General features: G+C 42.0%; 1 long non-coding RNA gene across 1 annotated transcript; it reads left to right on the top strand.

Moving 5' to 3' along the window:
* The first annotated feature begins 6,065 nt into the window (after window positions 1-6,065).
* LOC134336561 (uncharacterized) lies at window positions 6,066-24,729 on the top strand. The gene is made up of 9 exons (XR_010015828.1): window positions 6,066-6,162; window positions 6,693-6,753; window positions 7,290-7,347; window positions 8,161-8,221; window positions 13,339-13,405; window positions 13,910-13,977; window positions 17,451-17,514; window positions 18,071-18,324; window positions 24,499-24,729. It is a non-coding gene; the product is annotated as an uncharacterized LOC134336561 (long non-coding RNA).
* The last annotated feature ends 1,692 nt before the right edge of the window (window positions 24,730-26,421 follow it).

Genomic DNA, 26,421 nt, shown 5'->3' with positions numbered 1-26,421 from the left:
ATTTTGTTTTCATTTACAAGAGTTCTTCGAGGACGTAACAAGCAGGGTGGACAAAGGAAAGACAGTGGATGTAATGTGCTTGGATTTTCAGAAGGCGTTTGATAAGGTGCCACACATGAGGCTGCTTAACAAGATAAAATCCTACGGCGTTACAGGAAGATACTGGCATGGATAGGGAAATGGCTGACAAGCAGGAGGAATAAAGGGGCCTTTTCTGGTTGGCTGCCAGTGACTAGTGGTGTCCCTCAGGGGTCAGTACTGGGACTGCTGTTTTTCACATTGCTTGTCAATGATTTGGATAATGGAATTGATTGCTATGTGGCAAAGTTTGTGGATGATATGAAGCCAGGTGGAGGGGTAGGTAGTGCTGAGGAAGTAATGTGATTGCAGCAGGACTTAGATAAACTGGAAGAATGGGCAAAAATTGGCTGACGGAATACAGTGTTGGGAAATGTATGATAATGTGTTTTGGTAAAAGGAAACAATAGTGCAGACTATTATCTAAATGGGGAGAAGGTTCAAATGTCAGAGGTGCAGAGGGAATTAGGAGTCCTCATGCAAGACTCCCAGAAGGTTAATTTACAAGTTGAGTCTGTGGAAAAGAAGACAAATGCAATGTTGGCATTTATTTCAAGGGGAATAGAATATAAAAGCAAGGAGATAATGCTGATCCTTTTTAAGAGGTCAGGCCACACTTAAGAGTATTGCCAACAGTTTTGGGCTCCATATCTCAGAAGGGATGTGTTGTCATTGGAGAGAGTCCAGAGAAGGTTCATGAGGATGATTCCAGGAATGAAGGGGTTAACATATGCGGAGCGTTTGGCAGCTTTGGGCCTGTACTCACTGGAATTTAGACAAATGGGGGGGGGACATCTCATTGAAACCTACTGAATCTTGAAAGGGTGGATGTGGAGAGGATGTTCCCTGTGGTGGGGGTGTCCAGAACTAGAGGGCACAGCCTCAGAATTGAGGGGCGACCCTTTAGAACAGAGGCAAGGAGAATTTTTAGCTGGAGAGTAGTGAATCTGTGGAATGCTCTCCCACAGACTGCGGTGGAGGCCAAGTCCATGGGTATATTAAAGGTGGGAGTTGATTGTTTCCTGATTGGTCGGGGCATCATTAAGGATATGGCGTTGAGTGGGATCCTGGATCAGCCATGATAGAATGGTGGAGCAGACTCGATGGACTGAATGGCCTAGTTCTGCTCCTAAGTCTTATGGTCCTATAATGAATTAGTTCGGTCAGCACTTGTTTGGGCTAGATGAGGAAACTAGGACTAGTTTCTAGGACTAGGTTACTCAATGAATAACAGAATAATTTATCTAACTTTTGGTAATTTCCCTCTTCTTTCTCTCTTTTTCTGTTTCCAATTCTGGCTCCCCTCTCACCCCTTCTCAGCTGCCCATCACCACCTCTGGTACCCCTTTCTCCCACTGACCCCTCCTTCGGCCTTTGACCTCTTCCACCAATCACCCCCCAGCTGCTTCACCACCTCTCCCTCGTGTTCGAGACAAAGTCGGTGTGTGCACAGCGGAACACAGGCAGATTGGAGGCCTGTCCACCTAAACCGAGAGTGAGCTTTGATCGGTTTAAGTGCGGGGCCGATTTGGAAAGGTCAGTGCGGGCCGAATCCTGGCTCTGGGGTCCAGGCCCAGAGCGTATCGAAGCGATAGAGCCCGGGTCTTTGAGCAAGGAATGACCCGATATTTGGATGATTTAAACACTGGGCCAGAATGAAAAGGCAGGGTGCTGGGACCAGACGTGAGGGTCAGGCAGGTTTACTCTACTGAGGCTGGGGCCTGCTCTGAGGATTGTGTCTGTGGGCTCTGAAACATACACACACTGTGCTGAAGTGAGGCTGGGGCCTGCTGTCAAGCAAGTGAAGTGAAGTTTATTGTCCTTTAACTACATACATGTATATAGAGGCAAGACAACATTTCTCTAAACAAGGGTGTAAAGTACATAACGTGATAAGTTATGAAGGTAAGAATAAAATCTACAGATGAATCACACAAATAACAAACTAAAGTACATTAATATTAAATATTGTGAAATACAGAACAGATTAACCGGTGACACTTCGAATACGATGTGGCCAGGAGTTCGGAAGCCTAATGGCCTGGAGGAAGAAACTGTTTCCCATCCTGACCGTTCTTGTTCTTATGCATCACAGTCTCCTGCCTGGTGGTAGAAAGTCAAAGAGGATGCTGGATGGATGGATGGGATCCTTAACATCACTAAGGGCCCTGTTTACGCAGCGGTCCTGATAAATGTCCCCAGTGGATGGTAGGGAGACCCCTATGATCCTCTCAACTATTCTCACAGTCCTTTGTAGGGACTTGTAGTTCGATGCTTGACTGCTGCCATACCAGATGGAGATGCAACTTGTCTGGACACACTCAATGGTGCTCCTGTAAAATACAGTTAAGATGGGCGGTGGAAGCCTTGCTTGTCTCAGTCTTCATAGGAAGTGGAAGCACTGCTGTGCCCTCTTGTTCAGGGAGGGGATATTGATGGACCAGGTGAGGTCATCCATGATGTGAACTCCCAGGAACTTGGTGCACTGAACGTTCTCTATGGAGGAGCCATGTATTCACAGAGGGAGATGGTTCATCTGCACCTTCCTGAAGTCCACCGTGATTTCCTTTGTCTTCTCCACGTTCAGGCTTGCGTTGTTCTTTTCACACCAATCCACCAATCGCTCCACTTCCTCTCTATACTCCGTCTCATCATTGCTCTTGATGAGGCCAACTGCTGTTGTGCAATACTGCTTAGTGCTGTGATGTGAGGTTCAGCAGTGTCACAGCCTCAGGGAAGAAGCTCTTCCTGTGCCTGCTGGTGCGGGAGCGAAGGCTCCTATAGCACCTACCGGATGGGAGGAGAGTAAAAAAGTCCATGGTTAGGGTGAGATGCATCCCTGATAATGCTTTTCACCCTGCCCAGGCAGCGTTTATGGTAGATGTTCTCAATGGTGGGCAATTGGGTGCCGATAATCCACTGGGCAGTTTTCACCACACACTGGAGTGCTTTGCAGTCCTATATGGGATAATTGCCATACCTCACTGAGATGCAGTTGGTGAGTATGTTCTCAATGGTACAGCGGTAAAAGTCCGACAGTATCCTGGGACAGGGGTGAGCTTTCTTGACGCTCTGCAGGAAATAAAGGTGCTGTTGCACCTTTTTGATCAGGATGGAGGAATTCAGGGACCAGGTGAGATCCTTGGAGATGTGGACACCAAGGAATTTGAAGCTTGAGTATACTAAAAGCAGAACTATACCAGTATGTGATTCCCTGAAAGTGGCACTGCAAGTAGACAGGGGTGATGAAGAAGGCTTCCTGCAGACTGACCTTCAACATTCAACGCATTGAGTTTACAGTTGCCGTATGACCCTACTGCGGGAGATGCAGGAGCCCTGAGTCCCACACGCCCAGGTCCAGGAACAGTTGTTACCTGACAGCCATTGGGCTCCTGGACCGGCGTCGATGGCTTCGTGCACCTCAGCTCCATAACCTGTGGATGCCCTTTCGGGGACTCTGCAGCACATGCTGTCAGTATTATATGCTTCATTTGTCCCCTTTTGCTTGTTGGATGTTTGTTGGTCTTTGTGCTTTTTTTTCATGGGTTCCATTGTAGTTGGGGAGGTCTAGGACTTGAGGGCGGAACCTCAGACTAGAGGGACGTCCAGTTAGAACAGAGATGGGGAGGAATTTCTTTAGCCAGAGGGTGGTGAATCTGTGGAATTCGTTTGCACGGACAGCAGAGGAGACCAGGTCATTGGGTATATTTAAAACGGAGGTGGATAGGTTCTTGATTAGTCAGTGTCGGAGATAATGGGGAGAATGGGGTTGAGAGGGATAATAAATCAGCCCTGATGGAATGGTGGAGCATACTCAAAAGTTCAAAGTATATTGGTATGTATACTATACAATCTTGAGATTTGTCTCCTTACAGGCAGTCACAAAACAAAAAAAACCCAATAGAACCCATTTCTTTTAAAAAGACTGTCGTTTGACCCAGTGTTCCAAAAAAAAACAACTTCCGCAAACAATAACAGTGAGCAAATAGCATTCAGAACTAAAGTTAGCAAAAGTGAATTTGCAGCCATGAAGCCAGTCACAGCCAATCCAGGAGACTGTTAGTTGCAGGACACGGCCTCGGTTCAGTGCAGACAGGTTGAAGTTGATATTAACATATTGGATTAAAGTGAGGGGGCAAAGAAATGATCATCCTGTTAACGGTGTGTTGGAGGACTGTTGGGAATATCCCAAGAAGTGTTTAGTTTTGGGTGGCTGGGTTCTTAATGTGCTGGAAAAATATGGGTTTGTTGGATTATGTAATTTGTAGTTTTCTCTGTAACCCCACCTTTTTCCCCCAATTACTTTAGTTGATTTTAAGTTACACAATTTAATAAAGTCTAAGGATTCTGTTATGCCTGAGAGTCTGTTGTTTCATCAATATATTAAGAAAAATATTATGATATGGATCAAAAGGTAATTTAACTGGGAATGTTGAAGTGGTTGTTTTTGTACCTGAGTTACAGGTAATGATAAAGAAATTACCTCCCTACCATTTATCAGTATATAGAGCAGAAATGATTGCCATCATTTTAGGCTACCGGTGGGTGGAGGAAATTTCTCCATGTAGAGTTGTAAGTTTTTCACATTCCTTTTCAGTTTTGATGAGTCTTAAAATGGGTCATTCCAGGAGTAGCTCATCAAACATTGTTTCATATCCAAAGTATTAGTTTATGCATTTGCTTCTTGTGGATCCCTGTATATAGAGGTGTTGAGAGGAATGAGCGGGTTGATCGTTTAGCTAAAAAAGCTGTTAAAAGTTCAATGGTGAATACAGACCTTCCACTTAGGAAATTACAAGCTGAGGGGTTGGTAGGGTTAAGAATTAGGGGGTTATGGCAAGACTTGTGGGATAATAGATATAAGGGGAGACATCTTTATAGAATATGTAAAATTGTTGGGTTTATGGGGGAAGGAGGTAAAACGAGGGAAGGAATAGTATATCTTGTTGGAAAATATCACTAGAATTGGGTTTAATATCACTGGAATTTGTTAAGTGGCAGCAGTACAATACCCGATAATATGGAAAAAGTAAATCAATTACAGTATAAAGTATATGTATATTAGTTAAATTTAAAATAGTACAAAAACAGAAATAATAAAGTAAGGTAGAGTTCATGGGTTCAATGCCGATTTAGGAATGAAATAGCAGAGGGAAAGATGCTGTTCTTGAATCGCTGCTCCTGATGCAGGGTCTTGACCCAAAACGCTCTTTCCCATAAGTGCTGCTTGGCCTGCTGAGTTCCTCCAGCGTTTTGTGTGTGTTTTAGTTTTGTCATCATTATGAAACAGTTGAACGTTTACTGTTAGAATGTGAAGCGCACACGGTTGAAATAACTCAAATGCAGGCTTAACTACAATCTTTAGGGGTTGATAGTTTTCATTTAAAAACAAGTTAACAGTAGTGACTTTATTGCACAGTATCGTTTTCCATTACTTAGCATCTATAGGGCATTTTGGGGTGATTTAGTTTTCATTTGGAAAAGGTAGTAAGGGTTTTTTTTTCCAATTCTCTACACCACACTGCAGTCCAGTTGGTGGCTGTAATGCGCCTTGAAGTTGGACTGCCAACCGCCGTAAAAAGTCAGAAGCAACGCACATCAAAGTTGCTGGTGAATGCAGCAGGCCAGGCAGCATCTCTAGGAAGAGGTACAGTCGACGTTTCGGGCCGAGACCCTTCGTCAGGACTAACTGAAGGAAGAGCTAGAAAGAGATGCTGCCTGGCCTGCTGTGTTCACCAGCAACTTTGATGTGTGTTGCTTGAATTTCCAGCATCTGCAGAATTCCTCGTGTTTACGTATAAAAAGTCAGAAGTTGATCAGCGCAGAGACGCGTAAAGTTCGCCGAGCGGTCCGTCGCGTCTGGCCCGGCGCTTAAATGGACAAACCTCGGCCTAATTCTGCTCCTGTGTGGTGTGGTCTTGTGAAGCAGCGACTTTCCACATCTGTCATCTAGCCTTCCGTCTAAATCAGCAAAGGCATGATTGAAGCCCAAGTACATCCGGCTGAGGCAGGAAGTACGTCATGTGAAAGTGCCCTATACCTGAGGACGGACGGACGGACGGACGGCTGGCTGGCTGGCTTGGGGTGAGTGAGGGGAATCCGTTTGCATCGGGCCGGCGGTTTACTGATTTATCGGTCGGTGCGCGTTAACGTGTCGATGAAATAGCGATGGTAATCAGGACGAAGCGCGTTTAGTGGGGCCTGGCGGCGGCGGCCCGCTGATCGCCTCTGTGTGCTGGGCCCAAGATGACTCATCCCCCGGACCGTCCAGCAAGTTAAAGCTGCCGGACTCGCTCCACTGCCGACTTCGCCCGTTTTGGACTGGCGCAAGTTTGCCAGCCGTCCCCGGCCGTCCCCTCCTGAGAGGCGAGAGCTGCGATGGTCAGGGAACGAGGTACCTGGCATCGGTTCCGAATTCTACAGAGAGGCTGTTTGGGGATATTTGTGAATTATTTCCCATTCTGTCCCAATTCACTGACTGGATGTGATGATTCTTTACACGTGTTAGACTTCTGATATTTCTGAAGACAACAGGGTCTGATTCCAGTCAGTCCGCCCGGTCTGGTATTTCCCCGTTATTTCTCCTGGTATTCAATATATCAATTTTCTTCTAGATCGTGCGTTTACATCGGACAGCAAGAATGAAAACTACAGGAGAACAAGCATTTATAAAAGGTAAATTTAAAATGTTCAGTTAGTAAGGGTGAAAATTGTTTCCCAGTGCTTTTGTGGTAGGTAAACTTTTGAGGCAGAGGGTCTTTTCTGGTTTGAGATTTTGGACTAACATCCAAAAAAAGAGGTTGTGGTACAAAATAAAGCATTGTAAATCTTAAAAAAAAATCAGTTGGTCAGGCTGAGAGAAAGAGAGACAATCCCTTGGACCAGTGATGATGGGCCACTTCACTGGGGCTGCTTTTCTCACAGGAAGGAAAGCATCATCTTCCTCCACCCCCAATATGTAAATGCTGTCATCCGTGGGTGAGGGGATGAGGAAGATTGGGTCAGTCATGAATTTTGTAGAGAGCCTGTTTTTAGATATTTGTGAATTATTTCCCATTCTGTCCCAATTCACTGACTGGATGTGATGATTCTTTACACGTGTTAGACTTCTGATGTTTCTGAAGACAACAGGGTCTGATTCCAGTCAGTCCGCCCGGTCTGGTATTTCCCCGTTATTTCTCCTGGTATTCAATATATCAATTTTCTTCTAGATCGTGCGTTTACGTCGGACAGCAAGAATGAAAACTACAGAAGAAGCATTTATAAAAGGTAAATTTAAAATGTTCAGTTAGTAAGGGTGAAAATTATTTCCCACTGCTTTTGTGGTAGGTAAACTTTTGAGGCAGAGTCTTTTCCCCTTTGAGATTTTGGACTAACATCCAAAAAAAGAGATTGTGGTACAAAATAAAGCATTGTGAATGTTTAATAAAAAAACTCAGTTGGTCAGGCAAACACGAGGAATTCTGCAGATGCTGGAAATTCAAGCAACACACATCAAAGTTGCTGGTGAACGCAGCAAGCCAGGCAGCATCTCTAGGAAGAGGTACAGTCGATGTTTCGGGCCGAGACCCTTCATCAGGACTAGGTCCTGGCGAAGACCCTTTGGCAGCCCTGACGAAGGGTCTCGGCCTGAAACATTGACTGTACCTCTTCCTAGAGATGCTGCCTGGCCTGCTGCATTCCCCAGCAACTTTGATGTGTGTTACTCAGTTGGTCAGGCTGAGAGAAAGACAATCCTTTGAACCAGTGATGATGGGCCACTTCACTGGGGCTGCTTTTCTCACAGGAAGGAAAGGGAAAGGAAAGCATCTTCTCTCCCACCCCCAATATGTAAATGCTGTCATCCATGGGTGAGGGGATGAGGAAGATTGGGTCAGTTGTGAATTTTGTAGAGAGGCTGCTCTGGGATATTTGAATTATTTCCCATTCTGTCCCAATTCACTGACTGGATGTGATGATTATTTACACGTGTTAGACTTCTGATGCAGCTTGAAGACAACAGGGTCTGATTCCAGTCAGTCTCTCTGGGCTGCTGTTTTGCTGTTATTTCTCCTGGTGTTGAATATATAAATTTTCTTCCAGATTGTGGATTTACACCGGACAACAAGTATGAAAACTGCAGGTAGAGAAGTATTTATAAAAGGTAAATTAAAATGTTCATTTATTAAAGAGTTTGGGCAAGAAGTGAAAATTGTTTCTAATGCTATATGATGGATAAACTGTGGGACCAGAGAGTTCTCACACACTTGAGTTTATGATGAGGGACTGACAAATGACCATGGTGTCAAAGCAAAGTACAGGTTGAGTACAGATTTTCTGAAACTGATGGTTTGGCACCTCTTTTAATTCAGATGAAATTATGCGACGATGCTTACTGGGCGGCCACCAGACGGTACTGTGTAGCGCGCACGGCGCCATCTATAGCAAGACTCATTGACAAAAGCGTGCTGTTGTTATTATTTACGTTGCACTTGGTGGTCGTCCAAATATTTGGTGCTTATTTTAGTTTGCTTTATGCAAATTTAACCCTAGTTATGGCTTCTAAGATAAATGCGAGTACCAGTGGTGGTGTCAAACATAAACATCAGTCTGTATCGATCCAAGAGAAGGTTGAAATGTGTTTCTGTGACTTGTATGGCATTAGTTTATCAACTTGTGTAAAGCACCAAAGAGGAAAAAAAATTGCAATTCTATGCAAACAGTGATTTGCTAAAGTAAATGAGCATTAGAAAAACTATGTAAGTTGGTGAGAGCACTGGGCATGATTGAGTGATGACTGAATGGTTTCGCCAGCATCGGAGTGGTGGAGGTGACTTGTCGGGCAGTGTGATAGTGAGCCAAGCTAAATTGTTCCATAAAGAACTTGTATTAGAACATGCATGTGACTAGTGAGGGGTGGCTTCCAGGCTTTAAGGAGTGCCATGGAATTTCCATGCACAAAATGTTTGGAGACCATGAAGGAGCTACTGAGTACGTGGAGAAATTTGCGAAGCTCATAGCTGACACAAACCTCAGTCCTGAGCACATGTATAATGCAGGTGAAACTGCATTGTACTGGTGATGCATACTTAGGAATATGTCAGCAACAGAAGATGAAGATCCCACAGGTTTCAAACAGAAGACGAAGATCCCATAGGATTCAAACAATCTAAGGACAGAGTTACCATTTTAGGTAGGTACCCACAGATGTAAAACACTGGTGATAGGAAAAGATAAATGCTTTGGGTCCTTGAAAGGAGTTTAAAATTTACCCAGTAGCATGTTGTGGGAAAATGGCTGGGTTACCACCAATATTAATGTTAGTGGTTTGTGAAAAATACTTTGTGCTGGAAGCCAGAGCATATTACATATCTGTAGGGCTACCCGAAGACTGCAAAATTCTTATCTTGGATAACTGTTGAGCTCACCCCGAAGCGGAAATCTTCTGTAAGAATAGTGTTTTAGTGTATTTACCACCAAACTACATTGCTTATCCAACCCCAAGACTAAGGCATACTGTGTTGTCTAAAGCTGAAATACCACTCACTTTTCATGAAATGACTGTGGAATGAGTTGAATGCTAGCAATTCTGTAAGGCATTCATTAAAGAATTTAACATGAAGGACTTCCTTTGGTTCATTGCTCGAGGGCAGGAGAAGGTAGAATCTTCAGCACTAAAGAATGGCTGGCATAAACTGTGGCCTACCTTGATGTTTGATAATGTGCCTGAAGGAAAGCTCGATGATGATTATACGGGATTTTTGTGTACCGAAGGAGAAAGCAGTTCTTGCTTTGCTTGCCTATGCAAAAAAAAGTGTTACAGGACCTGCTTTCAAAGATGTAGCAAGTAGTCTTAATGAAGAAAATCTACGTGAGGGATGATTGTCGATGACGAAACAGCTGTTGAGTATCACATTACGAACTCGGAAAATATAGACAGTGTTCTGATTTAAAAACGCAAGTGATGAAGATAGCAGCGATGATGATGAAACGGGAAGATTTACTATTGACAACTTAATTGAGTTGTAGGCTGATTTATTCAAACTTGGAGAAATGTATCTTCGTACAGAACAAGGGCTAGTGGATTTTTATTTGATGCAAGAAAAGTTACGCAGGGAGAGATCAAAGCACATGAGACAACTTTGCCTGGAAGAAATTTTTTAAAAGCTAACTGAGAAGCAACATTCTTTGTAAGCACAGTAAATTTGTGTTTAATTATCTTCTTTTAACATAGAAACATAGAAAATAGGTGCAGGAGTAGGCCATTTGGCCCTTCGAGCGTGCACCGCCATTTATTATGATCATGGCTGATCATCCAACTCAGAACCCCGCCCCAGCCTTCCCTCCATACCCCCTGATCCCCGTAGCCACAAGGGCCATATCTAACTCCCTCTTAAATATAGCCAATGAACTGGCCTCAACTGTTTCCTGTGGCAGAGAATTCCACAGATTCACCACTCTCTGTGTGAAGAAGTTTTTCCTAACCTCGGTCCTAAAAGGCTTCCCCTTTATCTTCAAACTGTGACCCTTCGTTCTGGACTTCCCCAACATCGGGAACAATCTTCCTGCATCTAGCCTGTCCAGTCCCTTTAGGATTTTATACGTTTCAATCAGATCCCCCCTCAATCTTCTAAATTCCAACGAGTACAAGCCCAGTTCATCCAGTCTTTCTTCATATGAAAATCCTGCCATCCCAGGAATCAATCTGGTGAACCTTCTTTGTACTCCCTCTATGGCAAGGATGTCTTTCCTCAGATTAGGGGACCAAAACTGCACACAATACTCCAGGTGTGTTCTCACTAAGGCCTTGTACAACTGCAGTAGTACCTCCCTGCTCCTGTACTCGAATCCTCTCGCTATAAATGCCAGCATACCATTCGCCTTTTTCACCGCCTGCTGTACCTGCATGCCCACTTTCAATGACTGGTGTATAATGACACCCAGGTCTCGTTGCACCTCCCCTTTTCATAATCGGCCACCATTCAGATAATCTGTTTTCCTATTTTTGCCACCAAAGTGGATAACTTCACATTTATCCACATTAAATTGCATCTGCCATGAATTTGCCCACTCACCCAACCTATCCAAGTCACCCTGCATTCTCTTGGCATCCTCCTCACAGCTAACACTGCCACCCAGCTTCGTGTCATCCGCAAACTTGGAGATACTGCATTTAATTCCCTCATCCAAGTCATTAATATATATTGTAAACAACTGGGGTCCCAGCACTGAGCCTTGCGGTACCCCACTAGTCACCGCCTGCCATTCTGAAAAGGTCCCGTTTATTCCCACTCTTTGCTTCCTGTCTGCTAACCAATTCTCCATCCACATCAATACCTTACCCCCAATACCATGTGCTTTAAGTTTGCACACTAATCTCCTGTGTGGGACCTTGTCAAAAGCCTTTTGAAAATCCAAATATACCACATCCACTGGTTCTCCCCTATCCACTCTACTAGTTACATCCTCAAAAAATTCTACGAGATTCGTCAGACATGATTTTCCTTTCACAAATCCATGCTGACTTTGTCCGATGATTTCACTGCTTTCCAAATGTGCTGTTATCACATCTTTGATAACTGACTCCAGCAGTTTCCCCACCACCGACGTTAGGCTAACCAGTCTATAGTTCCCCGGTTTCTCTCTCCCTTCTTTTTTAAAAAGTGGGGTTACATTAGCCACCCTCCAATCCTCAGGAACTAGTCCAGAATTAACGAGTTTTGAAAAATTATCACTAATGCATCCACTATTTCTTGGGCTACTTCCTTAAGCACTCTAGGATGCAGACCATCTGGCCCTGGGGATTTATCTGCCTTCAATCCCTTCAATTTACCTAACACCACTTCCCTACTAACATGTATTTCGCTCAGTTCCTCCATCTCACTGGACCCTCTGTCCCCTACTATTTCTGGAAGATTATTTATGTCCTCCTTAGTGAAGACAGAACCAAAGTAATTATTCAATTGGTCTGCCATGTCCTTGCTCCCCATAATCAATTCACCTGTTTCTGTCTGTAGGGGACCTACATTTGTCTTTACCAGTCTTTTCCTTTTTACATTATCTATAAAAGCTTTTACAGTCCATTTTTATGTTCCCTGCCAGTTTTCTCTCATAATCTTTTTTCCCCTTCCTAATTAAGCCCTTTGTCCTCCTCTGCTGAACTCTGAATTTCTCCCAGTCCTCAGGTGAGCCACTTTCTCTGGCTAATTTGTATGCTTCTTCTTTGGAATTGATACTATCCCTAATTTCTCTTGTCAGCCACGGGTGTACTACCTTCCTTGATTTATTCTTTTGCCAAACTGGGATGAACAATTGTAGTTCATCCATGCAACCTTTAAATGCTTGCCATTGCATATCCACCGTCAATCCTTTAAGTGTCATTTGCCAGTCTATCTTAGCTAATTCACGTCTCATACCTTCAAAGTTACCCCTCTTTAAGTTCAGAACCTTTGTTTCTGAATTAACTATGTCACTCTCCATCTTAATGAAGAATTCCACCATATTATGATCAATTGCTCAAAACCCAGTCCAGAATAGCCTGCTCTCTAGTTGGTTCCTCGACATGTTGGTTCAAAAAACCATCCCACATACATTCCAAGAAATCCTGTTCCTCAGCGCCTTTACCAATTTGGTTCACCCAATCTACATGTAGATTGAAGTCACCCATTATAACTGCTGTTCCTTTATTGCACACATTTCTAATTTCCTGTTTAATACCATCTCTGACCTCACTACTACTGTTAGGTGGCCTGTACACAACTCCCACCAGCGTCTTCTGCCCCTTAGTGTTACGCAGCTCTACCCATATCGATTCCACATCCTCCCAGCTTATGTCCTTCCTTTCTATTGCGTTTTTTAAGCTTCTACAATTCATTTTTTTGCTGTTATTGTTGTGTGACCGCTTTTAATCGGGCAAAACTCAGGAACTCAGGATGCTGGAAAATCGGTGGTCAACCTGTATTTTAAAAAATGCTTAGTTGACATTTGGGCCTCTTTCTCACTGCAACTGTTTCTTTCCCCACCCCCCCATATGTGAATGTGAGATCTACGGGTGAGGTAAATGGGATCAGTTATGAATCCTGTAGGGGGGCTGTTTTTGGATGTTGAGTTATTTCCCATTCTGTCCCAATTCACTGACTGGATGTGATGATTCTTTACACGTGTTAGACTTCTGATGTTACTGAAGACAACAGGGTCTGATTCCAGTCAGTCACCCTGCAGAATTGTTTCCACGTTGGTCTTCCTCCCTATCTGCTAAATTTTATATTAATTTTCTTGCAGATTGTGCATTTGCATCTGTGAATCTAACTGCCAGCAACTATGAAAATTGCAGAAGTATTTACTAAAGGTAAAACAAAATGTTTAGTTATAAGAGTTTAGACATGCTGTGAAAATTGTTTCTCAATATGGTTGTGGGTAAACCTGGGAGTAGAGTATTTTAAATTCACAGGTTGAGATGGGTGACTGAAAACAGACTATGGTACAAAGGCAAATATGGCCAATGTTAAAAGTATTCCGGCAGAGAGAAAATGAGAGGGAGAAAACCAATATTTGGACTGCTTCACTGAGGCTGTTTTTTTTTCTCTCTCACCAGTAGAGAAAGGAAGGCCCCTTTGCGTGAATAAGTGCTGAGATTTGTGGGTGAGGGATGAAGGAAATGGGATCAGTTATGAATCCTGTGGAGAGCCTGTTTTTGGATATTTGTGAATTATTTCCCATTCTGTCCCAATTCACTGACTGGATGTGATGATTCTTTACATGTGTTAGACTTCTGATGCAGCTGAAGACAACAGGGTCTGATTCCAGTCAGTCAACCTGCAGAATTTGTTTCCACATTGTTTTTTTTCCCTAGGTTATGGGTTTAAATCCTATGAAGCTTAAAAAAGCAACGAGCTGCAGGGAGGAAAGCGCTGATGATGGGTAAGTTGTTGACACTTCTTATGGCTTTTGGCAGAGTTGGAAGTAGTTTTCCTGCACCTCTATGGGGAGGGTGGTATGAGGAGAGGTTGGATAATTTGCATTGAGGTCTGCGGATGTACTACCTACCAGAGTTGCCAGGTGAAGTGAAAACAAAGGCAAAACGCAGATAATATTCAAACAGTAGATTGGGCAGCAATTGTTGGGAGAAAGAGGTGAAGGTTCAATTACCTCAGATGTCTCATTGTGCCATTTTCTTTGCCCGTTTGCCAAGTACTGCAATTGAGTGAATAAGGTTGTTTTCCAAAATAATCTTTGTTAAAGGTATTCCTGGGCTTAGTAAAATGGCAGTGGTACAGTGAACTATCCAGCCTGTTATCTCTATCAAGAGAAACCTGCCAGTCCCTTGCAAACTTACCCTGCATAGTTAAGGCTGCATTAGAACCTGCAGGTAGTACATTCTGGAATGCAGCCACACCCTATGTTCAAATACTTCTCCTTTTTACTCTTAATTCTGTTGCTCTTATCAGTGTCAATTAGTCCTCTCTTTCTCTCGCTCTCTCTCCAGCATGGTTCTATTATTTCCTATTGAGCCTAGCAGTATGCAAATAGGTAAGTATTCTGGTGAGACTGACCAGACCTGCACTTAGATTTCTTTTAAAAGTATGTGCTGGCATTGGAGAGAGTCTAGAGGAAGTTCACAGGAATGGAAGGATTAATGTACAAGGAACATTTGATGGCTCTGAGCCTGTAGTTAGATTATGAAGACACGCAGTCCCCTTTTATTGTCATTTAGTAATGCATGCATTAAGAAATGACACATTATTTCCTCTGGTGTGATATCACAAAACACAGGACAGACCAAGACTGAAAAAACTGACAAAACCACATAATTATAACATACAGTTACAAACAGTGTAACAATACCATAACTTGATGAAGAAGTCCATGAGCACAGTAAAGTTCAAAGTTTCTCAAATGTCCCACATCTCATGCAGACGGGAGAAGGAAGAAAAACTCTCCCTGCCATGCCGACCACAATCCGACTCTGAGTCATCTAAAAACTTTGAGCTCTGATCAGCTCTCCGACACCGAGTACCGAGCGGCATCTCTGTCCGAACGATTCGACCTCCTTCTCAGTCGCCAAAAGCAGGCAAGGCCGGGGATTTTGAGGCCTACCCTCTGAAAGATTCCCGACCACACAGTAACGACAGCAGTGAACGGGCGTTTCAGAAACTTCTCCAGATGTTCCTCTGTGCTTTCACGTCCATTCTCCATCAAATCAGAATTGTCCACGGCCCCTATTTAACAGATACGGTATCATTTTTCACTGGAGAGCTGCGCACGCGTGGCGCGCCGCCATCTTCTCCTCCCGTTAAGGTAGTTTAGAAGAATAATGGGGGATCTCATTGAAACCTATCGAATATTGAAACTCCAAGATGGAATGGACATGGAGAGGATGTTTCCTGTAGTGGGGGAGTTTAGGACCCAGAGGGCCAACCTCAGAATAAATAGACATTCCTTTAGAACAGAGATGAGGAATTTCTTTAGTCAGAGGGTGATTGGTGGAATTCATTGCCAGAGAAGGCTGTGGAGGCCAAGTCATTGGGTATATTTCAAAGTTCAATGTAAATGTTGTTAACAAAGTACATGTATGTCACCACATACAACCCTGAGATTCATCTTCCTTTGTGTATACTCAGCAAATCTATAGAATAGTAACCATAATAGGATAAATGAAAGATCATTTAGAGTGCAGAAGATGACAAACTGTGCAAATGCAAACATGTATATAAACGGCACTAAAAAGCAAACAACACACATCAAAGTTGCTGGTGAACGCAGCAGGCCAGGCAGCGTCTCTAGGAAGAGGTACAGTCAACGTTTGGGGCCGAGACCCTTCGTCAGGACTAACTGAAGGAAGAGCTAGTAAGAGATTTGAAAGGGGGAGGGGGAGATCCAAAATGATAGGAGAAGACAGGAGGGGGGAGGGATGGAGCCAAGAGCTGGACAGTTGAGACCTAACCAGTTCCCCTCTGCCACCACTCCGCTCCCACGTCGACTGTACCTCTTCCTAGAGATGCTGCCTGGCCTGCTGCGTTCACCAGCAACTTTGATGTGTGTTGCTTGAATTTCCAGCATCTGCAGAATTCCTCGTGTTTGTGTTTTTAAAAAGCAAAGACCTGAGATGAGAAGATTTTAAGAAGTCCTTAAAGTGAGATCATTGGTTGAGAGAGCAGCTTAATGGATGGGCAAGTGAGTGTAGTTACTCCTTATTGTTCAAGATCTTGATGGTTGTGGGATAGTAACTCTTCTCGAACCTGGTGGTGCGAGTCCTGTGGCTCTTGTATCTTCTACCTGATGGCAGCGGCGAGAAAAGAGCATGGTCTGGTTGGTGGGTGATCTCTACAACAGCGTATTTACAGCTGTCGTTGATAGGGTGTCAAAGGTTACAGTAAGATGGAAGAATGGGTTTGAGATGGATAATAAATTAGCCATGATAGAATAGTGGAACAGAGTCAAGGGCAGAATGACCCAATTCTGCTCTTATTGTCTGGCCTGTCTGGTGGCCCTCTGCATCCTCTGACTGCTCGCGTTAGGCTGTATGTGCTACCGCTAATGTTCTCCATCTCACATGCACCCTGGTGACCCCAGCTCCAAATTATGGAATTTGAGTTACTGCAGCTGGAGATATTTCCTGCACTTGTTGAGTGAAACACTGAAAGCTCCGGGTTCTCCCACTCGCCTGTTACAGAGTGTGCATTCCACTTGGTTGAGAGGTCTTGCCATTTTGTTTCAGAGGCACAACACTGTAACAGCTCAACATGCCCATTGGTATCCATGTGACCTCCTAACTGCTGTGCATGGGAAATGTGAGAGGAAACCTACACGGTCACAGGGAGAACATACAGACTCCTTGCTGACAGCAGCAGAATTGAACCTGGATCACTGGCACAGTAACAGCGTTAATGCTAACTGCTTTACCTGCACAACTAACTTCTATAAACTGAGTGTCATGCCTACCCAACTTGCGCCAATGTCATACTGGTGAACCGGAGTGCGGAGGTACAACAGACTACTTGGTGTCTTTACTGTCCTTCCTTATTCACTGTAAACTCTTATAAGCTGCATTGGTTTCTTGGACTCCTGTTTTTAAACTCCAGGCAGTGATGGGTAAGTCAGCAGACTTCGTTTCAAGGATTCCCCTGATAACATGCTCTCCAAATATAGTAGAGACTCCTCCCCAGGTGGTTTGTTTGCTTCTGAACTGGCAAGCTCCAGCTAGAAATCTACAAACATATCACCTAGTCTGCTTTCTGATTTGTCCCCATTCATCCACTGGAAATAATTTTTTAAAAACGTGTTCGACTTCTGATGCAAAGAAGATGAATGTAATCTGATTCCGGTCAGTAAACCTATGGCTGATGTTTTCCCTTTGGATGACAACCCACATTGAATGTAACATTCCCTTCCAGATCACACATTCAGATCAGCAAACCCATCTGACAGCGATCATGAGAAGAGGAATACGAGAGGCAGGTGAATTTAAATCTTCATATTCACTAGGTTCTTGATAGATGAATTATTTTGGGTAACTCAAAGGGATTTCTTGACTGTCAGCACACTCAAGTCACTCACAGTGGGTGTGTGCATTCACTGCATAATTGTGAACGGAAGCAGAGATTGTTTTATCGAAAGCAAAATATTATTTAATTGAGAGTGTGGAATAGGTCCTTCTGGCCCTTTGAGCCGTGCTGCCTAGCAATTCCCCAGTTTAGCTCTAGCCTAGTCACGGGACAACCTGCAGTGACCAATTCACCTACCAGCCGGTACTTTGCCGGGGAGGGACTAGGGCACCCGGAGGAAACCCTCACAGTTGGGGGTGGGGGTGGGGTGGAAATCTCCTTGCAGGCAGCAGCAAAAAATAGATGTTGGAACTACCTGTTCTTTTTCACGTGCTGGCTGGCTGGCCTAGGTTTTTGTGATTGAGATAGAGGCGGTATATTGTGAGAGTAGGTTGGGCATGTTTAAAGGTGAAATCGCTGCAGGTTTACTGGCTCTGAGTTGCACCTTTTTGTCTTTTTTTGGACTTAAGGAATTGAATTACAATTGGAAGCTTAACCAGCATCATTGGAAAAATCACAAAGAAAATGTGAAGATGCTGCGAATCTAAGCAGCACACGCGAAATGCTGGAGGAACTCAGCAGGCCGGGCAGCATCTATGGTGAAGAGTGAACAGTGGACGTTTCGGGCTGAGACCCTCCATCGAGGCTGATCATTCAAAAAATGCTAGCTGCTTTATTCAGTTATTGTGTTCTGCTCTTCTCACTATCAGCTAGAACACTCCTAGTAAGTAGTGTTAAATTCAATACTGTTCTACCCCTGCATGAAGCACTTAAATGATTCTTTTACATCATTCAAAGAAATGATTCTTTGAAAATTTTGGTCTATACAATTTATTTTTTTTTAATTTTATTTTTATTTGGGTAAGGAATTCACAATTATGTACTTTTTTCACACATACAACCTTTTCCATTTTTTTTATATGTATAAAACTACAATTATTTATACATTCTTAAGTACACATTGAGATTACATAAAAGGAAAATAAACATTTAAATAGATAATTATGTACTGTGGTAAATCTAACCTATTAGGCTAAGTAATGAAATTAGTTGTTAAGAAAAATGGTAGTAATAGTTTCCATACAACCCTTCCGGACCATTTCCACTGGTCCAAAATGTTGCATACAAGCCTATATACCAACCATTGTAGGTGTTTATATCCCAATTTGTTCGTGCTTGTTCCTGCCCGCAGACATAATTATCCAATCCCTATGTACTTATTTACTTAATTTTTTCATTTTTTTTTATCCCTTTCCCAAATCTTTCCCTTTACTTGTGTTAATTCTCTATTTTCCAAAAAAAAACAAACATTTAGACTAGGGGTGCTTACATTAGCAATATTACTGTGTTGATGAGAAGAGCAATATAAATCATTAGGAGAGTCATCTAAAGTCTGCTCGCATTGGGGTTATATATTCAATCCATTTATTCCAGATTTGATATAATGTTTCTTTTTGAGTTCTCAGGGAGTAAGTCAATTTTTCCATTTTAAATATTTCCAAGATAATTTCGTACCAATCTTCTAATGTAGGTGGTATTGGATTTAGCCATTTTCTAGTGATTGATTTCTTACTTGCCGCTAAGAGGGCCTGCAGCAACTTTATATCTTCCTTCTGTTCAAGGAACAATACATGCCCCAAATAGAGCGTCTCAAAGTTCAGAGGTATCTGGGACCTAAGTACCTTAACTAATGTTCTATGAATACCTTCCCAAAATAGACTTAATTTAGGGCAATCCCAGAAAATATGAAAATGATTTGCCTCCTTGGAGCCGCACCTTCTCCAACACATCACATTTGTATCTTTATATTTTTCCTGATATGGGGTCTTGAAGTATCTTATAATGTTTTTCCAACAATGTTCTCTCCAAGTCAAAGAATTAGTCGAGGACTATTGAAAGCTGCAGATTTTCCCCCAAGCCTCCTCTGAAAGTACCAACCCCGCTTCTTTCTCCCACTTCTCTTTAATATACAGTGTATTTACATTTTTAGCATGGGAGAGTGCATTATATAGGCGAGAAACTGATTTACTAGGTATTGAACTGCAAGCCGAATTCAGAATCTTGAAAAATTCTAATTCTACTGTTGATAGGTCTGCATATCTACAACTCTGGTTAACATAGTTTCGTATTTGAAGGTACCTAAAAAAGTCATTATGTTCTAGGCCATGTTTGTCCTGCAGGATTTGGAAACTTTGTAATACTCTTTTATCTATAAATGAGAGGTAGGTTGTAAGACCTTTCTTTATCCATAGCTCAAATCTTTTATCTCCTCTGTTGGGAAGGAATTCAGTATCATATGCACACCATCTAAAGAGTTTTAACATGTTATTAATTCCACATGAATTAACCACCTTCTGCCATACTTTTAATGTAAGATTTATCCAAGCATTATTAAATTTTTCCAACTGGGCCATCAATCCTTTGTCAGCTATTGAGGCCTGAAGAGGAAATCTGTCAACTAATCCAAATTCTATTTCCTTCCATCTAGCCTTATATTCCCTATTTCACCAATATAACAGAGGGGTTATCTGTGAGGCATAAAAATAATTTCTCAGACAAGGAAGAACCATACCTCCTCCTTCCTTCCCTAACTGTAAGGTGTTATATCGAATTCTAGGTTTCCTTCCTTGCCAAATGAAGCGGGAAATCCATTTGTCCCATTCCCTGAATTGATTATCATCCTCCTCCACTGGTAAAGTACGGAAAAGATATAATAACTGAGGAAGAATATTCATTTTTATAGTATTTATCCTTGAATTTAAACTTAAAAAGGGGATAAGATTCCATCTATGCATATCTGCTTTTATCTCTGAGATTAATGGCCCATAATTTACCTGTGACAGTGTTGAAAGATCCTTCGGCAGGGTTATTCCTAAATATTTTAATGATTTAGCTTCCCACTTAAGATCGTATGTATCCTGCAATTTTTTGGATGGTGTATAATTTAGGGACATAACCTGCGTTTTCTTTACATTTATTTTATAACCTGATATTTTCCCAAAGTCATCCAACAGTGTAAAAATCCTGTAAATGATTTTTCTGGTTCACTCAGATAGACCAAAACATCATCTGCGAATAACGCCACTTTCTCTTCAATCCCTGCCACCTTGATACCTTTTACGATTTCGCTCTGTCTTATTAGTTGGGCAAGTGGTTCAATATATAGTGCTAAAAGGAGAGGAGAAACTGGGCATCCCTGTCTAGTGCCTCCCTCTAAAATGAAGGAGTCAGAGAGGTCCCCATTTATCTTAATTCGGGCTGTAGGGCTGTCATATAGAGTCTGAATTACTTTAATAAACCTTTCTTGAAAGCCGAATCTTCCTAACACTCTGTATAGAAATGCCCAACTAACCGAATCAAAAGCTTTCTCAGCGTCCAATCCTACTACCATTGTCTCTGTCTCATTCTTATTAACCTGTTCTAATATGTGCAGAGTTCTCCTTATGTTGTCCTGTGTTTGTCTTTGTTGAATAAATCCAGTCTGGTCTAAATGGATTAGGCCAGGTAAAAGCTTTTCCAATCTGCACGCTAATATAGATGTAAATAGTTTGTAATCTAAATTAAGAACACTAATTGGCCGATAATTGCCACATTCTAGTTTATCTTTACCCTCTTTAGGAATAACTGAAATAATCGCTTCTCTCCAGGAAGGTGGCGTTTCTCCTCTCTGCAAGATCCAATTAAAGGTGTTAAGTAGTAATGGGGCTAACTGTGTCTTCAGGGACTTGTACCACTCTGAGGTAAACCCATCAGAACCCGGGGACTTTCCAGCCTTTAACCTAGAGATGGCCACGTTCAGTTCTTTGACAGTTACTGGTTCTAATAAACTTTCATTTTGTAAATCTGTAAGTTTAGGTAGATCTAAAAAATTCTATATACTGTCTATATAGGGCTCATTGGGGGCCCGGGGTTGGGAGTACAGCTCTCGATAATATGTTTCAAAACTCTCTTGAATTTTCTCTATTGTACTCTCCACAAGCTTTGTCTTTGGATTCTTTATTTTATGAATTGTATTGTCTGCTTGTTGTTTTCGTAATTTATATGCTAATAATCTAGCTGATTTACCTCCTACTTCATAATTCTTTTGTCTCAGGTAAAGAAAATTTCTTTGAGTTTCCAACGTATAAATACCATCAATTTCACTTTGCAATTTCCTAATTTCCTGTTTTCGATTTGAATTACTTTTGTTGCTATCTACAACTTGAAGTTGTTTTAATTTTCCTTGAAGGTCTGCTAATTTTTGTGCATTGATCTTTTTCATGTGAGTAGTAATGGAAATAATTTTCCCTTTCAGTACAGCTTTCAATGTATCCCATAAAATCACTGGTGATGTTTCTCCCGTGTCATTAAGGTCTAGATATTCTTTGATTTCTCCCCTTAATCTCTCCATTACTTTCGGGTTATTGAGTATATGTGAGTTTAGCCTCCATAGTGTTTTCCTCATTTTCCTTTCCAGGATTAGAGACATAGAGACTGGGCTATGATCCGACAGATCAATTGTTGCAATATTACAGTTTTTTATCCTGAGTCTATCTGTATTAAAGATAAAGAAATAGTCTATCCTTGAATAGGCTGAATGAGGGAAAGAGTAATATGTATAATCTTTACTAGTAGGGTGTAATTCCCTCCAGACATCTATAATTCCCAACTCCTCCATCAATGAATTCACTTTCCGAGTCAGAGATTTATTCTGAGTAACTATTCTTGAAGAATCTAATATAGGATTTAATCTAATATTAAAATCCCCTCCACAAAATTACTACCCCTCGAGAACTGACCATTAGGTCAAAAATGTGTCTATAAAATGACCATTCACTACCTGGAGGAGCATAAACATTCAGCAATGTTATTTCTGTACCTTCTATTCTTCCTGTGATTTTTACAAACCGTCCTTCTTTGTCTCTAGTCTCTGAAATATGTTCATAATTAAGAGTACTTGATATTAAAGTAGCTACCCCTCTTTTGTGACTCAATTTATATGATGAATAAAATACATGCTTAAAGCCCATTCTTTTTAATTTTCCATGTTCAGATTGGCTCATGTGTGTTTCCTGGAGGAAAGCTATTTGTGCCCTCTCTTTTTTCAATTTAGACATAATCTTATTTCTTTTAATTGGATTCAAAACCCCATTAACATTATAGGAAATTATTTTTACCAATTCAGTTTGCATTTTTCTCTAGTAGAAAAAAAGCACTCTCCTTTTCTAACCAAACAGTAAGCAATCCCTTCTCAACAGTAAACCAAGACATATAACCACACCCTAGACATTTCTGAACATATAACATTTGAAAATTTTTCCCGACTTCCCACAGTGAGGCCTGAGCACCGACCCGCCTCAGTTCAGAGGGATAACCTCTATCTTCACCCTGTGTTAGAGGGCCCTCAGCAGTTTGAATAATCATAGAGAATTTTCTCCTATTTATGTCTCGACCATATTGCTATCATTCAAGTTATTCCGCCTAGTTTATTTTCAGTTACCAGTTTTCATTTTACTTTTAAGTCCGATTTACTCTTTTCAGTCATTTCTCTTAATTAATCTGTATTCTCTGTACATTCGCGTCTGAATATTTGCAGCTTTTCCTTGTAGTTTGACACTCTGGTTCGAGTGGAGTGTCCTCGCCCCACTAACTGCCACGACTTCTGCCGAATCCTCTCCAGTAGCGACTCCGGTTGGGTGATAACTTTAATAGGTAGTCCCCGGTCCGCCAGGTCCAACGTTGCCTCCTCCACCGTAGCGTAAGTTTTTGTCCTTTCGTCGTAAAAGACTCTCAGCCGAGCTGGATACAGGGTCTGGAATCTGATGTTGTTTTCCTTCAGGACTCTCCGTGTTTCCGTATATTCCTTCCGTCTGGCAAGAATCCCCGGTGCGTAGTCGTGGTCTAAACTGATTTTGCAGTTGTTCCACATGAAACCTTTCTTTTGCCATGCTCTTTTAAGCACCTCTTCCTTCGTTCTGTAACTGAGAAATCTGATCAGAATCGATCTGGGCTGGGCGCCTGCCGGAGGCTGTGGTGCCAACGCGCGGTGAGCCCTTTCTATCTGTAGGTCTTTTGCGGCCGGTATATCAAGGTTCTCTCTAAGCAGCTTCTCCACGAAGGGAATCATCAATCCGGGTTTACCTTCGGTTCCTTCGGGAACTCCGTAGATCCTCACATTTTCCCTTCTTGAGCGGCCTTCTTGATCTATTAGTTTCCACTGGAGCTGGTCTTGCAGCTTTAGCATTTCTGCTATCACTTCCTCGGCGTTTTGTAGCTTCTCTTCAATTCCAACAATCCTCGCTTCGGCTTCATCTATCCGCGAGTTAGTTTTTACTATTTCTCCTTTAATATCTTCCAGCTGTTTGCTGTTATCTTGTCGGAACTCGCGAATCTCTCTGAGAATCAAAGACAGAGTCACCGATTCCCCCTCATTATCTCCGTCCTGGCTTGCCGTGGGGGAGCTAGGCCCGTCGCCTTGCTGCATCTCTTTATGTTTATCAGCCTTCGAAGCGGACTTTTTATTCTTGTTCTTAGACATCATCCTTGCCCCTTTTATTAATATAGTTATGCAATATTAAGTATTTGTCTAAATTCGATTTTGGGGCAGTTTACCTTCTTTTTTGTCGAGAGACCTTTTCCTTACGCCGCCATTCCCTTGATGACCCGGAAGTCCTTGGTCTATACAATTTAGAACAATAATAGTTAAAATGCAGTTCAGTTCCAAAAGCAGCAACTGGCATACATCCAACAGGAAAAGTTTATGCTTTTTGGATGGATGAAAATAATCCTAGGGTACCACTTAAAGCTTTCAGCACAATTAGCTTTATGCTGTTAAACACTCTGGGGAGAGGGGTTGCTTTACAATTCATGTGTATGACTGTCTCTATTAATCATGTTTGTTTTTGCTGATCTTTTGTAGGTCAACAGGAGGAAACCAGTGGTTATGCTGAATTTGAAATTCAATCTTCAAGAAACACCATCATGAGAATTTATAAAATTTCCAATTAACCTGCCTATGCACCTACTTCAAGAACAATTTAATTTTTTTTCCTGTAGAACATTTATTAATGGATTTGTAAATCAAAGTCATTTCAGTTGTAAATACTATGAAACAAAGTTGGTTTTTGACATCTATGCCTTTAGATAAATAGGACGATTGTCTTCTATTTGTTGAGTTCTGTTCACTTAGCTATGTAAGCATTTAGTTGGCAAACACACTTTCTCTGTTTTGGGCATGCACATGAGAGATGATGTAGGGATTGTGGTATAAAGATAGCCCTCGTGTTATGATCTCTGACCATAAACAAAAGGAGAAAATTGTCTTTGTTTGAGCATTAACAGTGGTAGTGTAGAATGGTTTCCGATTATTGGATTTCTCCATCGACTCCCACCCACCCACCTCCCCTGCCCGACATTTGACGAGGACAAGCCTTATGAAAGCTGGAAAAATAAAATTGGAATACGGATTGGGAAAATCAGGTTGGTAATGGATCTCGAGGGTGAATTTGTTGAATGCCTATGAGGTTGCTTTTTAGGGCATTTTGTTGAGCCTACTAGGGTATCGGCTATACTGGATTGGGTGTTATATCATGAACAGGAGGCGATTGGGGAGCTTAAGGTAAAGGAACCCTGAGGAGGCAGTGATCACAATATGATTGAGTTCAGTTAGAAATTTGATTAAAAGTAAAGGAAATTTTATAGTGGTACAAGAGAGGAGTTGGCCAAAGTAAATTGGAAAGAGATGCTGGCAAGGACGACAGCTTGAGTTTCCGGGGGAAAATGAGCAGGGTGCAGGACAGATGTATTCCAAAAAAACAAGTAATACTCAGATGGGAAAATAGTACAGCCGTGGCTGACAAGGGAAGTCAAAGCTAATGTAAAAGCAAAAGAGAGGGCATACAACACAGCAAAAATCAGTGAGAAGATAGTGGATTGGGAAGTTTTTAAAAACCTACAAAAAGCAAAAGAACCATTAGGAGGGAAATGGTGAAATATGAAAGCAAACTGGCAACCAAATTCAAGGTGGATAGAAAGTTTTTTTTCAAGTGTATATGTAAAAAAAGAAGGTATAGAAAATTACCTTGGAGAAGAAATAACGGGGGACAAGAAGGTGGCAGATGAGCTAAATGTGTATTTTGCATCAGTCTTCACTGGACGATGCCAGGGCATGGGTGCAAGAGTGTGAGGGAAGAGAAGTGAGTGTAGTTAGTATTACAAGGCAGAAGGTGCTCAAAAACCTGAAAGACCTGAAAGTACATAAATTGACCATGAACTGCAACTGCACCCTATGGGTCTGAAAGAGATGGCAGTAGAGATGGAGCAATAGTAATGATCTCTCAAGAATCATTGAACTCTGGAGGCATGGGTGTTGTACATTTGGATTTTCAGCAAGCCTTTGACAAGGTGCCACAGATTAGGCTGCTTACTAAGTTAAAGAGTCCATGGTATTACAGGAAAGTTGCTACCATGATTAAGAGCACTGGCTGATTGGTAGAAGGCAGTTGTGTGTGAATGAAAGGATCCTTTCTGGTTGGCTGCCAGTGAGTGACTAGTGATGTTCTGCAGGGGACTGCTTTTTACGCTGTATATCAATGACTTGGATGATGGAATAGATGGTTTTGCTGCCAAGTTTACAGATACTGTAATAACGAAGATTGGTGTTGAGGAAACTGGCTGTAGAAGGGCTTAGACATATTAGGAGAATTGGCAAGAAACTGGCAAATGAAGTACAATGTTGGAAAATGCATGATCATGCTCTTTGGTAGAAGAAATAAATGTGCAGGCTATTTTCTAAATGGAGAAAATCCAGAAATCTGAGATGCAAAGGGACTTGCATAGTAGT

This window comes from Mobula hypostoma, chromosome 22, assembly GCF_963921235.1.
Source record: "Mobula hypostoma chromosome 22, sMobHyp1.1, whole genome shotgun sequence".
Lineage (NCBI taxonomy): Eukaryota > Metazoa > Chordata > Chondrichthyes > Myliobatiformes > Myliobatidae > Mobula > Mobula hypostoma.
The sequence above is the reverse complement of the archived record's forward strand: the minus strand, read 5'-3'. Positions and strand labels throughout refer to the sequence as shown.